The sequence below is a fragment of the Apus apus genome, chromosome 9 (assembly GCF_020740795.1).
Source record: "Apus apus isolate bApuApu2 chromosome 9, bApuApu2.pri.cur, whole genome shotgun sequence".
NCBI lineage: Eukaryota > Metazoa > Chordata > Aves > Apodiformes > Apodidae > Apus > Apus apus.
Genome location: NC_067290.1, coordinates 1,490,704 through 1,506,974, shown reverse-complemented (window position 1 = coordinate 1,506,974; position 16,271 = coordinate 1,490,704). Strand labels below are relative to the sequence as shown.

Genomic DNA, 16,271 nt, shown 5'->3' with positions numbered 1-16,271 from the left:
GGCAGACTGGTGATGGTAGAGTTGGTGTGGTGATCTCGTGCTATACCAGCCCATGATGCTCCTGTGCTGTGGCAAAAGCCACCAAGTGAATGGTTGTGTTCAGGTCTGGCAGGTGAGGGCCTCGGGGACAGAAATTCACTCCCTCTGGCAAGGCAGGGAGGGAAGTACAATTATTTTTCTGTTTTCATCTCAGAAGGGGTTCCTAAGTAGGCTGTCCATCAAAAAGTGGGTTTGTTCCCCTGTAGATGGATCCAAACAGGAGAATACAAAGGCACTTCAAGGTAAAATTTGCTTTTGCTGATCAGAGTATTTAATTGTAACCTCATTCCATGGCAGCAGCAGGAATGTGTCTAGATTTTTAAGTATTGTGATTACATTCACAGAGCTGCTATAGCCATGGGGAATACCAGAATGTAGTAGTAGGTATTCTTGTCTTAAATCCCACAACTCATTTCCATTGCATCATGAACTTACTGAGCTGGGAATGAATCAGATAACTGCATCTCTTCCTAGAGCTGCTTATTTTCTTGTACCTTGTGCATCACACACCCTGCAGATTGGAAAGAGGTAATTTGCTGGGTTAAGTCATGGAATTGGCTCGGTTAAGTCTCTCTGTGAATCACTGAGATGTCTAAGAGTGAATTCAGCTTTGATAAAGTGGTGTAATAACCCTGCAGAGATGGGATAGACTGGAAGTGTTCATCAGTCAGTTCCCAGGCAGTGTCAATACTGGTGCACCCCTGTGCCTTGTATAAAAACTGTTTTTATCTGCAACACCTCTTGCTGGTTTTCAGCAGCTCCCTCCATGAGGAATATTCATACTAGTGCCCACCCCCCATAAATACCAGCTATCCCAAATGCCCCTTTTCTGTGGAAAATCTGGTAATGTTATATTAATAACAGAGGTGGAGGGAACCTTAGGGAAATGAAAAAGGAGTCAAAATAGTATAATTTTCTGAAGGTAGATGAAGGTTGCAGTCCAGATGTATGAACCCCAGTAAACACTATGGGCAGAGTCTGTATCTGGAAGGTAAACTGGCCCATTTTTCACTTTCCAGGAAGTGTTTCTGTGCTCTAGTCAGAAAGTGCCTGTGCAGATCTGCCTGCTGAATGCTGCCAGCAGGCACCACTTCCCTTACAAATGCACAATAGCTTTATTAATTTCCGTTGTTAGAGTTGTGGTGAATTCTTTCCTTGTACTCTGAACAGCTTTTCTCTTGTTGGAGGAACTGTTTTAGTGCAAAGGCCTCTTGAGGCTCCAGTTTGACTGACAGGCAGCCAGATGGGAAACATTTTTGACTGACAGGTGCCTGAAAGCTGCGGGTAAAGAGGGGGGGAGCTCAGAACACAATTCTGCTTGGAACAAGGCAGTGTCAAGAATGGGTGGCTAATGATTGTGCATGGAAATCTATAGAGCTTGAGTGTTTTATACAGCTGAAGACCCAATTCAGTTACACAAGCAATAACTTACATTATGGCTTATAACTGTAAGTACTTTCTGTTCATTTTATGAGGAGCGTGTTTGTGTTTGTCTTGAGAACTTGCTCGAGGACTGCAGCAAACTCTCTTCTGTGCCAGAGCAGATAATAGGTGATTTCTGCTGAGGCTGCATTCACTGCAGGTTCCCCTCCAGGTACACCTCCCGGGCCTGTCTGCACAGGCAAACAGTTATTTGTGTGTTTGGACTTGAGCTGGCTCCTCTCCCTGGGGATGTTGCTCAGCCTGGGCTAGCACAGCTCCCCAGCTGCTGTTGCCATCTCCTGCAGCCTGATGAGTACTTAGTGCTCCAGCTGACCTTGTTGAAGTGCAGCTAATGCAGGGGAGTTGACTTGAGTACAGCAAACTCAAGTTAAATCTGTGATGAAAACAGCCTTCCATGGGCATGTTTAATAGATTCTGCATATGTTCACAAAATTAGAAGAAAACAATAAATTCCCCCCACAAACAGAAATGGGCAGGTCGCCCAGATCTCCACTGTTTCATGGGTGAAGCCCCAACCCCTCCCCTGAAGCAAAGCAGAGGAGAGATGGGGCTGCTCCTGGGGGGACACGGGGCCACTGGCACAGCCCTGGGGGTCTGGGCAGCCACTGTGGGGTGAGGGGCTCTGTCCCTGTATGCTCTCCTCAAGGCCATATCATTTCTTTATGGTGATCAGTTTTCTGTGTAACCAAACATGTTGTTGGTCCCCCTGTGAGTCAAGGAATGTGTAATTCTCTTAACCAGGGTCCTGGCTTCTCTCTTTGCCTTTTGCCAAGGGGTGCTCACCTACTGCAGAGCAGCGAGCCAGGGGGGTGAAGCAGAGGAGTGAAGATCACCTCTGCCACGTGTGACAAACACAAAGCAAATGGAATAACCTTGTTGTTTACAAGCAGTGGTTTTTATAACCACTGAAGCTGTGGAATGTTTTTTTCAAGCATAGTGCTGTTATCAGGTGTTTTAATGATTCGACATCTGAGTTCACCTAAGTCTCATCATCCGTTTCTGTTCTTTAAACAGACACTACCCTGGAGTCACAGGGTAAGGGCCCCAGCACTGTCACGTTTGCTGTCTTTTAACTGGATCTCTTCTCATCAGTGGTAGTAAAAATAGTTATAGGTACAGTCAAAGATCGTTTGAGGGATTTTTAGCAGAGAAATACCCCCCAGTTGGGCCCTTCTGCTGGGTTTGCCATCAAGTGGTCTCATTCACACCTGAGGGACCCCTTTTTGTGAGAGCCAAACTGAGGAGGGTCTTCAGGGCTCTGTCCATCCAGTTTTTTCATGGGACTTCTTGCCTGCATTGCTGTGGTGGGGGATGGCTGAGCAGCACAGTGGTCAAGGTGTCTGGCAGAAAACCCCACAGCAGGAGCACCATTCCTTGGAAAACAGCAGGGCACCCTGTGTGCTCTGTCACCCCCCCACACCATCAGGTTTCCCCTTGGGTTCAAAAAAGACCAACTTCTTCTCTCATTCGTGGCTGCAAACAGGGTTCATCATGGCTTCATTTGCACTGCCCTGGGTTAGATGCAGCTGATGACAGAAAGTGGCCCAAGCTCAGCAGTTCATCCGTTGTTGGTGTTTTCAGATGTTTGATGGAGATCAGCAGCAGCAGGACTGCAGGTTGGAAGTGCTTGGGCTTGAATTGCACCCCCCAGGCAGCAGGCACAGGGATCCCAGCACTTGGAGGTGTTTGGGAAATGGAGGTGAGGAGCAGGGAGGACAGACCAGGAAGAGGTCTTGGGAACCAGGTCTTTTGGCAAGAGATGCCAGAGAAAACTTCATACCTGGAGCCAAAGTTTAGCAGTGGCATCCCCTTTGATGGCAAGAGTTTTTGTCCTGTCTGGTTGGGAGTGCTGGAGTAGTTCAAAGTAGTTGGGATATAGAGAGAAACAGCCTAGATGAGTTTTAAAATGTTTTTCAGTGAAATCCTGCAGTGTTTGCTGTTGTTTGCATTGTCTCTTTTGAATTTTGCCCTGTTGCAGTCAGATTATCTGGGGGAATTAAACTCTGTTTGAATTCCATGTTAAAATGAGTAACATATTGGGGGGAGCTGTTAGCACTGGATCACAGTGATTTTATATTAGACACTAAAAAGATAATCCAAAAAGTGCTCATTTAGTAGGGCTTCACAAATTATTTTAGGTGCCTGCCTCTTAATGTCTTCTGACATGTACTTTTAAAGTGATTTATCCATGCATTTATACATTTATTTTTTTGCTTGGAATACAGCAGAACTAGGTCTTTGATATTTAGGTCCTCGTAATTGTTCTTGGAATTTTTCTTTGGATGAAGATTTTGGCACAGAAGATACTTTGTGAAACAGTCCTGGGTCTGGATCTCATTCATCACAGATCTTGAAAAGAAACGTCTCTTGGCTTTCAGATAGGGCTGTGGAATTTTTTAAAGGATGAATTTCAACTATAAAGTGTAAGTACATTTAAATAGAGGCTCCTTTAGATATGCAGAGCTTACGTAAGGATCAGATTTGTATGCATTCCATTGATGGTAACTTGAAATTTTAAGCATCTCACAGGCAATGGAACATGCACCTTTCTGTTAAGCTGGGTTTAAATACAGCAGCGTCTGCCAAATACATTTATTGCCTTGAATCAATTCCGTTCTGATCAGGCATCGTGAATGGAAACCAGAGTTACTCCTGGGCAGCCTGGATGTGCTTTCTCCTGGCAGGGCTTTGCAGGGGCTGTTCAGCATCAGCCCTGCAGCAGCACCGGGCGCCTGGAGCTGCCTTGGGGCTGCGTGCGGGGGGAAGGCACAGCACAGTCAGACTGTGCCACCTCACCAGTTACCAAAGTGCAGGGAAAAAAAAACAACAAAAAGGGGAGGAGGGAGGGCAGAGAGAGGGGTCACGGACTGCACGGTGTAACAGGTTTTCTCTGCTCTCGATGCCTCCAGTGCTGGGAAGGTGTTTACGAGCTCCGCTCTGCCCCGCTGCACTTCCGCAGGGCTGCTTCTACTCTGTAAAATTAAGCTCACACATCTATCAAGTCGGGTTCAGGGCTTATCACTTCAACCGGAGTGTGGTTATTGGAGGCAACATTTGCTTTAGATGGGTTGCTGGAATTATAAATTAGGGTATTGGGTTGTAATAAAGCAACTGATTTTTTTTCCTGGGCAAAGTCTGGCAGATCTGACATGGAGCCTTTAGATTTACATACACTTCTGTCTTGGGCCTGGCCTAAATCACCAGCATTTAGGGACAAGAAATTAATTAAATCTTGCCTCTGTACAGACTGAATCCCTGGCTTCTGCTGAGTGTACCATGGATGGAGCCAGCAGTGGTCTTGTCGTTCCTTGAAACTATCATAAATTGCATTTATTAATGGCAGATTCTATAAGTTTCAGCCAAGTCTTTATCAGCACTTAGGCCAGACACCAGATAAACAGTTGGCTGCAATTCTGCCCTCTAATAAAACTGTATGTGAAACTTGAACTCAGTTTTGTGGTTTAAACACACTTAAAAAACGAGCCGGTTACTCAGTGGTGCAAACTGGTGACGCTGCCTAAAGCCACAGCAGCTCTGCTGAGACACATCCCGTGAGGATCCAGCCCCTTCCTCTTGGTGGGAGAGTGCTGGCTCCTACCCAGGCCCCTGCTGTGTGTGCAGAGGAGGAGCAGGATGAGTGCTGCTGGGGTGTGCAGCCTGGAGAAGAGAAGGCTCCAGGGAGACCTTAGAGCACCTTCCAGTGCCTGGAGGGGCTCCAGGAAAGCTGGGGAGGGGCTTGGGACAAGGGCAGGAGGGATGGGATGTGTGGTTATTGCTTTAAACTGGCAGAGGGGAGATTTAGGTTAGACATTAGGAAAAAATTCTTCCCTTTGAGGGTGGTGAGACCCTGGAACAAGTTGCCCAGAGAAGCTGTGGCTGCCCCATCCCTGGCAGTGTTGAAGGGCAGGTTGGATGGGGCTTGGAGCAGCCTGGGCTGGTGGGAGGTGTCCCTGCCCATGCAGGGGGTGGGACTGGATGATCTTTAGGGTCCCTTCCAACTCAAACCAGTCTGTGGTTCTGTGGGGAGGCTGCCTGAGGCCACGTGCAGGGCCAGGGGCATCCCTGCCCTGCATCTTGGGGCCTGGCTGTGCCTCACACCTCATCCCTCCAGATGAGTTTCCCTTCACATCTGGCCTGCAATTCCCCCTCGGAAGGATGGGCTCTTTGCTGCCAGTTGCACTGCAGGAAATTTCCCACTGCTGGGAAGCACTTCCCAGCTCATGAAGTGTCAGTGCAGTGGGAGGGGTGGAAGAGCTCAGATCACAGATGCCAGAGCTCCTGGGGACTGTGCTCAGCAAAGTGACAACACGTGTAGTGTCCTTGTTCGCCAGGGAGGCCAGAGCAGCTCTGGCAGAGCTACCCACTGCAGCCTCTCTGCTATTTTTCTATGCTTTTTTCAAGCCTTTGAAATACTTGGTGACATCTGCTCTTCATTACACAACAATGTAGCTGTCTTTTTAGGAAAAGAGACGTTTTTCATTATTCATTTCAAAGTTAACACACGCATTTTAAAGTGCCCTCAAGAACTTGCTTTCAGGTGCTCTGGCCTCGCAGCCGAGTCCAACTACAACACTGTTTTCTGTTCCACGTCTACATTTACCTTGGTCACAGCTAAGACCAGGTTTTTATCAGAGTTCCTGGGTTTGTTTTTTATTAAATAAATACTTTGACTTTGTCTGGACAGGCAGCATGAACCTTTGGCAGGAAATCTGACCCTTCTGGTACTTCACCTACCAAGTTCATGGGCAGAAGTGTTTGGTCCCTGCAGGGACACCACGGCTGCATTGGGGCTTTTCTCTTTCACATCCAAAGTTGTCCCATGTAGTTTTCTTCTTTAACACCAGAGTGGAAGAAATACATAAACCTCAAGAGGTTTTTAAGGTAGGACAGGGGTATGCAGTCTGTCTTCAGTAATCCTTGCTGTGCCACCTGCCTTTTCACTGAGGGAAGTGGTTGCAGGCCCCTTTTTGTGACTTGCACAGGAACCCCAAGTCTGTCAGAAGTCAGAGCTGCAAAGCAGGGTGAGATGGCAGCCTGGGACATGCTCTGGAGGAGGAGAGGATCAGTCTCTGAACTCAACAGGTCCCTTTTGGGTAAGAGGGGGTCGGGAGGTTGTCATTTGGCTCGGGTTTGTGTGTTCTAGGAAACTGTTAAGCTTTTGGTAAACAAGGAAAAGATTTTCTACAGAAAACATTTCACATCTTGGTGTTTCAGTTGATTCTTCATACTTGGAATTCCCCACTTGTGGTTTTGTGCATGCAGGGGGAGATTTTCCAGTCTCTAGGACAGTCAGGGGAAGATTTTAACTTTTAAAATATTAATTCCCCTTTCAGCAATACTAAAAGTTTACTAAGAAAAGAAGAAAAAGCTCTGTTTCTCTGCAGCAATGTAGGTTCCCAGAGCACACAACCTCCTTTGATCAGGAAAGCTAAGCTGGAGTTCTGCATGAGAGCTGGTGAGTGTACAGCCCAAAAGCTGACACAAATCTTTCTGTACCCCAGACAGCTTCTGAAACTGTAATCCCAGGGCTTCCAACCTGTATTGCTCTGACTTCTAGGAAGAGAAACATACAGGAACAAGAGTGAAAAGATATGGGGTTGTCTGTAAAAATACATGGAAGGTGAGCTTTAGCTAACCAACACCCTGCAAGCTTCCCAATCCTGAAGGGCAGGGTGTCTCATATTTGCACTAGACATCTCCCTCTTCAGTCAGATGCAGAGTCCCAGCCCTATTCTGTATTCCCAGCCCAAGAGCAGAGATTGCACATCTGTATCCATAACAGTTTTGTTCTGTTTCTCCTGGACAGCAGCCGGGAGAGGTGTTGGAGTTGGGGATTTGCTGCAGACCGTTGATGTTCTGTGATACAGGGAAACAGCCAAGGTGAGTTTTCTAAACACTGTTGTTAATTAAGGATACAGCAGCTGGCTCACAGCTCACTTATTGAAGATGCCTAACAAATATTTTCACTCTTGTCTTTTCTGGTGGAAAGCAAAGGTCAGAAAAAAAACAAGAGAAAGCTCCTGTCCTCACAGGGCAAAGGAGCTTTAGCTACAAAGAATGTGGCTTCCTCATCCCCATCTCAAGTGTCTTTGATAAAATGAGACAGTGTGTCTCTGGACTTCTATTTCCCTTCTTAGGGCTGCCAGTTTGTACTCTCAAAGTATCCGAAGGTTATCTTCCAGATATGGGTGTCTGCTCCATGGAGCTGGGCTCCCTCTTGCTGCTCACACTGATTCAGAGTTTCAGTGTCATGACAGTAGCACATCAACAGAAAAGAGAAGCAGTTTGCTCTCATTTAGAGAACAGCTGGGATTAATCCTAGCTTAAGCAGATGACCAGTGCAGCAAGGCTCCAAGCTATCTTGGTTTGACTTGTTCCTGATAGTTGAGCAGTATTTTCTCTGGGGTTGTGTTGACTGCTGCAGTTTCAGAAGAAGGCTTGAGCTCTGGGCTCATTCAAACCCAGAGCAGCTCCAGGAGCTGCTCAGAAGAGCTGTGACCAGGGCAGCCCTTTTGAGGGGGACTCTTTTGGCTACACCCCAACATTCTTGGGCAGCACTTTGTTCAGTCTGCCGGGGCCTCCGTGGATCTCTGTTGCCTTGTTGTGTTGTGTTTTTTTGCCAGCTATTATTTCTGGTCTCCATCCAAGCCCAGTCCCCAAGCAGGATGAGGGTCTTAGTTCTGAAAGCGAGGGGTGGCTGCAGTCACAGCCCCACTCCAGCTTTTCTGCCTGCTGCTTTTCTGTCCTGGTAGGAAGTGGTTGGGTGCAGTTTGCTCCAGGTGCAAGGCAGACATTGGTATCAGTTCAGGCCAAATCACCCCAGCCTGCATGTGGCTGTGGCTGCCTCCTGAGCCAGGGCTGCACGTCCTGGTGGGGACACAGCCTGCTTGATAACCAGATACAGAAATCCTTCAGATACAGGGTTGCAGTCTGAGGACACAATGCCACATTCTGAGTTAACTTTATAAGGCAGCTTGTTCTGGTAATGATGTGGACACACAACACATTTACTTTATTTTTCCAGATTGAAAAGGGGCAGTTTGGTTTCTGGAGAAAAGAACTATGTCAAACATGCTGCTCGCCCATCAGAGGGGAGGGGGAAAGATTTGCCCTTGACTAATTTAAGGGATGCTCTAATGGGCTCCAACATTTAAACAAGCTTCTTTTCATACATATATTGGGCTGTTTTCAGTACTAAATGGCTCCATTAAATGGTTTTCCAGGTCTGATGCAGGCCAGACAGCTATTAAAGTCAATGGGAGTTTAGCCTCCGTAAGAAACGGAGCATCAGGTCTTCTGCCAGGTGAAATATATCATTCAACAAAAGCTAAACTCTTGTTCGGAGAATCCAACAAGCTAATGTAAACAAGGCTATAAAGCTTCTCAAATCCTGCTGAGCTGTTTTTGCAGAGGTAATGTCTTTTACAGCACTAAAATCGAGTTCCACGGGAAAGCGAGCCGGGAGCCGCACCGGCACCGGGCCCCGGCCGGAGCAGCGGGACCGTCCCGCGGGGCTGGCCCCGGAGCAGGAGCAGCCCCCCGTGCTGGGAAAGACAGCGAGTTCACCCAGAAACAAACCAAGATTGTGTCTTGGAGAGCTTCCTGCTGTGCCTAAAGCTCCCCTCCATACTAACAGGTTACCTTGTCAGAAACGTCCTGTACGTGGAGAGATTTTGCAAACGCCTAAAAGAACAAAAGCCCTTAAAAATACCTTTGAAAAGGACTGGAACTGCCAGGGTTGGAGGTTATTTGGTTATGATTAGGTACAAGTCTCCCACCAGAAAGGAGCTTTTCCAGCAGGTTGATTCTCACTAGGGTCCCTTAGTGCTTCCTAGAATAAAGATTAAGCATTACATGTGATTTATTTTTTTGCTACAGAAAAGTCAGAATATTTTTGATTTCCCAGAACTGTGCAAATATCTTGACAATGGAGCACTGAATGGGTGAGGAAAGGAAGGGATAACCATTTGGGGTTTTATTTTTGCTACAATAGATATTTAATCTGTCATTTCTTTGAAAAACAAAGATAGTAGCTAAACCCATCTATTGGGAAGAAGTTTTAATTGTATTTTTCTTTTCATGGGTGGCTTGTTTTTGTAAATGATCTTGGAGTGCGTTACCGACGGTGAAGTTTCACACACACACACACCCTGATGATTTAATTAAAAGCTACTGAGTTACAATAAGGAGGGTGTCCTGAAACCAGCTGTGCAGGGCATGAGGGGCCTGGCTTAGCCAGGACATGAGTGTGAAACGGAGGGAGAATTCCAGTCTCAGCGTGTGGCTCCTGGGACGTAATTCTGAGAGCAGCAGCCCACGGCTGGGCAACACCCGCCGGCGCTCCCAGGTTGCTTGTTTTCCTTTCACCTCAGTCAACACAGATGTAAAACTAGATAGGGAAGGTTATTTCTCCTATTACTTTTTGGAAGGGAAAAAGAGGTTGCATCAGACTCCCACAGACAAATGGTGCCTAAGGACAAGGGACATGAGTGTCTCCTTGTTGGCTCTCGGCTGAAGCGTGTGTTTGCTTTGCTCTGTCACACAAATAACCTGGGCTGCTGCCTGCCAGCGTGTCCCCTCCTCTTATGTGTCCCCACAAAGGGGACAGTGGCACAGCAAGGCAAGTAATGAACTTGCCTGATGCTCTTAAATGAGCACTGTCACTGTCGTGACAGTTCTGCCAGCAACGCCCCGAGGGAGGCTGCAGGCAAGGGCAGCCAGGGGGTTTGTGCTTTACTGACTTGCTTTTGCTTGCAGGGATTTAGGGGGGCTGCTGGGGACCTGCCCCTGATGCAGGCTGCCCTGGGGGGTCTGGCTGCCCAGCAGACACTGGGATGGCCTGGTTTGGTGGGCTGGGGCTCTGGGGGGTCTGTCTCACTCTGCTGCCCAGCCTGGGGCAGGGAAATGTGTTTCAGGGTGTTACTGGCCCAGGGTTATTTCTGGGGCCTGGGCACTGCTGGTCTGGCCTGCAGCCTGTTGTAGGATTCAGGATCTGAGGGACAACAAATCATCATAGAAGGGTTTGGGTTGGAAGGGACCTCAAAGCCCACCCAGTCCACCCCCTGCATGGGCAGGGACACCTCCCACCAGCCCAGGCTGCTCCAAGCCCCATCCAACCTGCCCTTCAACACTGCCAGGGATGGGGCAGCCACAGCTTCCCTGGGCAACCTGGGCCAGGCTCTCACCACCCTCAGTAAAGAATTTCTTCCTGAAATGATCATAAAATCCTGTGAGAGAACATTACAGAGAAGAGGATGTGGACTTCCATCTGTCCTCCTGAAAAACAGGTCCCCATACTCTGACCGTGAATTCTCTGTTAACCTTTGGATGTGGCATTAGTAGTGGAGAAGGGAATCCATCAGTGACAGGGACAAACAAGCTGAGGAAAGGGATGAGGCTGCTCCGTCCTCCCATGCCATGTATGCTGCTATTGGGCTCTCTTTGTTTCTTTTTTCCCTCTTGGTAGGAGAAGCCTTTGGATCTTGCTGGGGTACAGAGCTGCTGGTCAGCTGCAGTTTCATGGTGAGAGAGGCCCCTTCACAGCTGTTGCTCCATGCACAGCCACAGCTCCACTGCAGCCCCTGTCCTGCTTTTCCAAGCCTCGACAGCAGCCTGTAAACCTGGGGCCCTATAGCAGGGCCCTAGTGATGGGACAAGGGATGATGGTTTTAAGTTGAAAGAGGAGAGATTCAGACTAGGTATAAGGAAGACATTTTTTACAGAGGGTGGTGAGACACTGGCACAGGTTGCCCAGAGAGGTGGTAGATGCCCCGTCCCTGGAAACATTCAAGGTCAAGTTGGATGGGGCTCTGAGCAGTCTGATCTGGTTGAAGATGTCCCTGCTCACTGCAGGGAGGTTGGACTGGATGACCTTTAAAGGCCCCTTCCAATGCAGACCACCCTGTCATCCTATGAAACCAAAGCAGCTGCTAATGCTGTTGTTCAATCCTTACTCTGCAAATTAGCTCCCTGGGGGGCCCTGGTTTACAGTTTATTACCTGGTTCCCAGGCAATATGCAGAAAGTATTTTCTCCCCCCAGTGCATTCCTCTGTGTTTGGGAGTTGTCCCTAAATATAATTTATTATTGGTGGCAAAACCCCCTCCTTCTTGTAGAAAAATAGGTTGTAAGGTAGTGGGATTTGTTTATGGGCAGTTGTTGTTCACTGTGTGGATGGATTGCACAGCTGATACCTGCTTTTATCTGCTTGTGTATCTCCTGGTACTAATTTATCCTCTCTTGCTTATCACCTCTGTGATGTAGTCAGAGAGTGAGTTCTATAGGTGAGGAATTTCCTGGGGAGCAGGAGGCAGCCTTTCAGAGAAATGCAGGCTCAGGGTTTCTGAAATGCTGGCTTCACCTCTGGGAGAAAAAAATGGTTGTGTTTCTTTTCACTGTGGGCCTGCAGGTGGATTTTATTGCAGCCTTCTCAGCTGCTCACTCTTCATTGATGTGCTACAGCCACGAGCAGGAGCTCACACCTCACACTGATACACGGGAACTCTAAGATCTCTGGTGTACCCCTCAAAGATTTGTTTTGAGAGTAAAAATTTGGGTTCTGCCTCCTTCTGCTCTTTCAGCACCTGTGTGTATCTCACCAGGCATCACACGGTGGAGGTGATGGGTGACATGAAGGGTGACCTGCAGTCACTGGCCAGTGGGTCCTGGCAATGCACGGAGCAGGGGTTGGTCGGTCCAGCTGTCCCCATGTCCCCATTCTGGAGGACTCCTGAGTGACCCTGCTCGAGAGGAGGGGGGGACCCTGGAACAGCAAGAAGAGGCATCAGCCCTGGTAAGGACTGTTCTCACATTCCTGTGGGACTGAGGGTGGTGTTTGTTGGATGCCGTGCTCAAGTTTGGGGTGTGGAGACCCGTTGATCCTTGCTGCCAGGGCTGGTCTCAGCTGTCACTTGGCTGTCACTGGGCTGTGTGACTGTGGCCCCGAGCTGGGGGCTCTGTGGGCAGCAGGGACCCGTGTCCAGCTCTGCTGCAATGCAGCAGGTGAGGTCCTGACCCCAGCGGGATCCCCTGCCCGTTGTGCCTGCGGGGGGGTTGCACACACCCTGCACCAGCCCTTCCCTGCTCAGCCCCTTGGGAAGGACACTAAAGGTTTCCAAGGGTGTTTTCATGTTGCTGTGCTGTCCCGTCGGGGTTGCTGTAGGAGCAGCCGAGGGCTCCAGCTGAGCCTCTCTCACCCCTTCTCTTGCAGGTGCTGCTGAGGAGGGCTGAGAGGACACCAAAAAGCCACCTTCTCCCCCCAAACCAGGAGCTGGCCACTGCCCTGCACACACGGCCACTCTGCAACAGGCTCCCTGAAGCAGGTGTTACCATTAGTTTACTGCCCCTCTGCTGCCCTGCCTGCTCCCAGTGCTGACACCTCCCGGGATGGAGCTCTTCCTGCTGAAATGCCTGCTTTGGGCCTCTCTTCCTTCTGGGGAAAGCCCATTTTGTGCTCTCGGGCTTCTTCCAGGCACCTCGGCTGCACCCATCTGAGCGGGGATGTGTCTCCTGAACAACACCCAATGTTGTGTTTGAGGGTGGGATCCCACTGTGGGGCTCTGACCCAGGGAACTCCAGGGCCTCTCCCAGGTCTCCTCCTGGAGCTGCACCCTACAGCTTGGCCCTCGGGGACAGGAATTTCTCAGCCTGCTGCTGGATGCACCATGTTTCAAAATACCAGACGCTCTCTTGTTTCCCTCCCACCGTGGACTTTCCATCACCCCAGCCTTGGCCTGCCTGGATACTCTCCCCAGATCCTCCTGTTTCTATGGAAAGCCCTTCAGGTCAGCTCGTCCCTGTTCCCCTTTATTTGCAAGCATGTCCTGGGAAGAGGTGATTCACTGGCTTTGCACCAAGACATTCAGCAACTGCACAGGCTGTCCTTGAAGACACCCAGAGTCCACAGGCTTGGATGGCTGGAGTTGGGAGCATGTCCTTCTGGGGATCCAGAGGGACAGGAGAACAGGAAAGAAGCCCCATCATACACCCTCCAGGACAGGCAAGGGGGGAGATTTCTTGCAGCCCCTTCCTTCTGCTGCTTTGAAGGATGCTGGTGCCAGGTGGGGATTAGAAAAAGAAAAAAGGCTGCTTCTCCCCACGGTCACTGGATTTACTGGAAAGTGAGCTTTTCAAGCACAAAGCTTCTTGCTCCACTCCAGGAAAAGTCTAATTTGGGGCACCATAAAGATTTTTCACTTGAAACTTTGCTGATGTTCTCACGCTGCCATTCCTTAGTAGAGATGGGCTGATGTCTTACTATTTATGTTTGCTTTTTGTTTGGAAACAGTAGGAGAAAAAGTGCCCACTGTGAAGATTTGGTTCACACAGGTCGGTGTATTATTTCAGCTGCAAAAGTGGCCTGGTGAATCCACAGCAGGTTTCCCAGCTGAGCACCAGCCCTGGTGTGTGTGCCACTGGAGTGGGGAAGGGCCTTTGGCACAGCACCCCGTCAAGCTGCTGGCTCTGCTTTGCTTCACTTCTGGTTTCTCCAGGAGCGGCCACCCGGGCTGCTGGCATCCTGGGCAACCTTAAAAATTGATAAATCAGGTTTGTTGGTTCCCCTGAATCAAACCAAACAACCCAGTGATAAAATAACCCAGGCAGGCTCAGGGGGGGAGTTGCCCCATGGCTGCCTGAGATGACAGGCAGCTCGAGAGTTTGTGTTTGGGTGTTGGTCCTCAAGCCCCCAGAGTTCTCCTTCCTGCCTGGCTCGGGCTGGCACGGAGGGTCCATCAGCTGAGGTCTTGTCAGGCAGATGGTTTGGATACAGGTTTTTCCCAGAGCTAGTGTGGGTCTGTATTGATTGCTCTGGGTGGAGGGGAAGGGCCATTTTAACCCTGCTGGTTACTGATGAGAAGGCTGAGAGCTGGGCTAGAGCTGTAGCTTGTGAGGGATGACCAGAGTTACAAAGAGAGCCAGAGAATGAGCAGCCTGGCACCACCTCGTTTGGGAAGAATTATTAGCCCAGCCCTAGAGCAGGGTGCCTGGAAACCTTGGCAGCAGGAATAGCAAGGAGCTCATTCACACAGCAGAAGATGTGCTGACCTGATCTAGCAGTGCAGCGTCACTGCACCTCCTCTGTTCAACACCCACCACAGGAGCACTCTGCCTGTGCTGGAAGGTCCCTCCTTTCCCAGCTACTGCTCTGCAAGGTGCTGCTCTCTGTTGTGCTGCTGTTTGGTGGGTCTCCTGGGTCCCCACTGCTGCAGGGAAAGGAATCTGTGTACAAGAAACAAAGAGCTTTGCGTAAACCACAGCCAGGAGCTGCCAAGTGCATGTTCTTCAAGCTCAGAAATGCATCCTCCCCCCTCCATGAAGCTCCGTGTTCCCTGCAGCCCCGGGGGGGTGGGGAGTATGAGGTCATGTCACTCAGGAATAGGAAGCACCAGACTGCCCTGTGTCTTAGAAATGCAGATGTGTGATGATTATCTCATGATAGCCATCAGAGCTCCTGCTGTAATGATACTCGTAATTTATCCTTCAGGAGTTTTCAGGCTGGGATGACCCTGTGCTGAGAGCTGGAGCAAACTGCTGTGCTCAGGATGAGGCTGTTTCTGAGATCCTGCTGCTGTGAATGCCATGACGAGACCCAGGGATGGTGTGATCCTCAGCTCCAGGGATGGGTGTGACCAGAAAGTCAGGTAATGTCCAGTTGGGATGATGGATAGCAACACTGAAACCACTAAATATGGTTGCATGAGATTACATAAGAATACCCTTATTGTCAACCACCTTCCCTTTTTAAATTCCCTTTTTAAATATCTCAATATATTATAATATTTCTTTGTGTTTCTTCTTTATATACGTTCATCCTCTAGGCTGTAGGAGGCTGCAGCTGCAGCAGGAGTGAAGCACGTGGGAAATGACTCACCTCCCATGGGCTGGACATGGATTTTTGACCCAGCAAAGCACAGGAAAACTGACAGAAAGGTGGAACATTGTGTTGTTTGGGGAGCAAAATGTCACAGCAGACAACTGCTCTGTGTTCAGTCAGTTTGTTAATAGGCTCATGGGCTATGAAGTAAGTGAAGACAATGTACTTATTCTTTCATGACTAAAGGTCAAGTGTGCTGAACATCTTCAGCTGCAAATGACACTGGCCCAGGCTGCCCAGGGAAGCTGTGGCTGCCCCATCCCTGGCAGTGTTGAAGGGCAGGTTGGATGGGGCTTGGAGCAACCTGGGCTTTGAAGGGAGACCGTGGAGCCTCAGTGAGCAGTCATTGAATCATAGCATGGTTTGGGTTGGAAGGGACCTTAAAGCTCATCCAGTCCCACCCCCTGCATGGGCAGGGACACCTCCCACCAGCCCAGGCTGCTCCAAGCCCCATCCAACCTGCCCTTCAACACTGCCAGGGATGGGGCAGCCACAGCTTCCCTGGGCAGCCTGGGCCAGGGTCTCACCACCCTCACAGCAAAGAATTTCTCCCTCATGTCTCACCTCAATCTTCCCTCTTCCAATTTTAATCCATCCCCCTTGTCCTTTCACTCTCTGCCCTTGCAAAAACCTCTCCCCAGCTTTCCTGGAGCCCCTTCAGGTACTGAAAGACCACTAGGAGGTCTCCCTGGAGCCTTCTCTCCTCCAGGCTGACCATACTGTTAAAACATCCACCTTTCCACCAACACTAGCAGTTTTCCATGGCTTGGCTGAGCTACCTGTGGCTAAAGAATCATGGAGGAATTTTCATTTTCAGAGGACAGTGAAGCCTCACTGCACTCTCAGCAGCAGCAGCAGCCTGTTTGTCACTGCCTTGGCTCTTCTGAAGCTCTCTTGGCTTTCCCTGGGTGTCCATG

The 16,271-nt window shown here is 49.4% G+C and overlaps 1 long non-coding RNA gene across 2 annotated transcripts; it reads left to right on the top strand.

The window, feature by feature from the left end:
- Positions 1–6,428: 6,428 nt before the first annotated feature.
- Positions 6,429–15,505, top strand: LOC127388213 (uncharacterized). Of its 2 annotated transcripts, none has more exons than XR_007890338.1 (6): positions 6,429–6,575; positions 7,292–7,362; positions 12,083–12,273; positions 12,691–14,027; positions 14,965–15,121; positions 15,299–15,505. It is a non-coding gene; the product is annotated as an uncharacterized LOC127388213 (long non-coding RNA). The 2 variants fall into 2 exon arrangements; XR_007890337.1 differs by having other exon boundaries at positions 7,289–7,362.
- Positions 15,506–16,271: the final 766 nt, after the last annotated feature.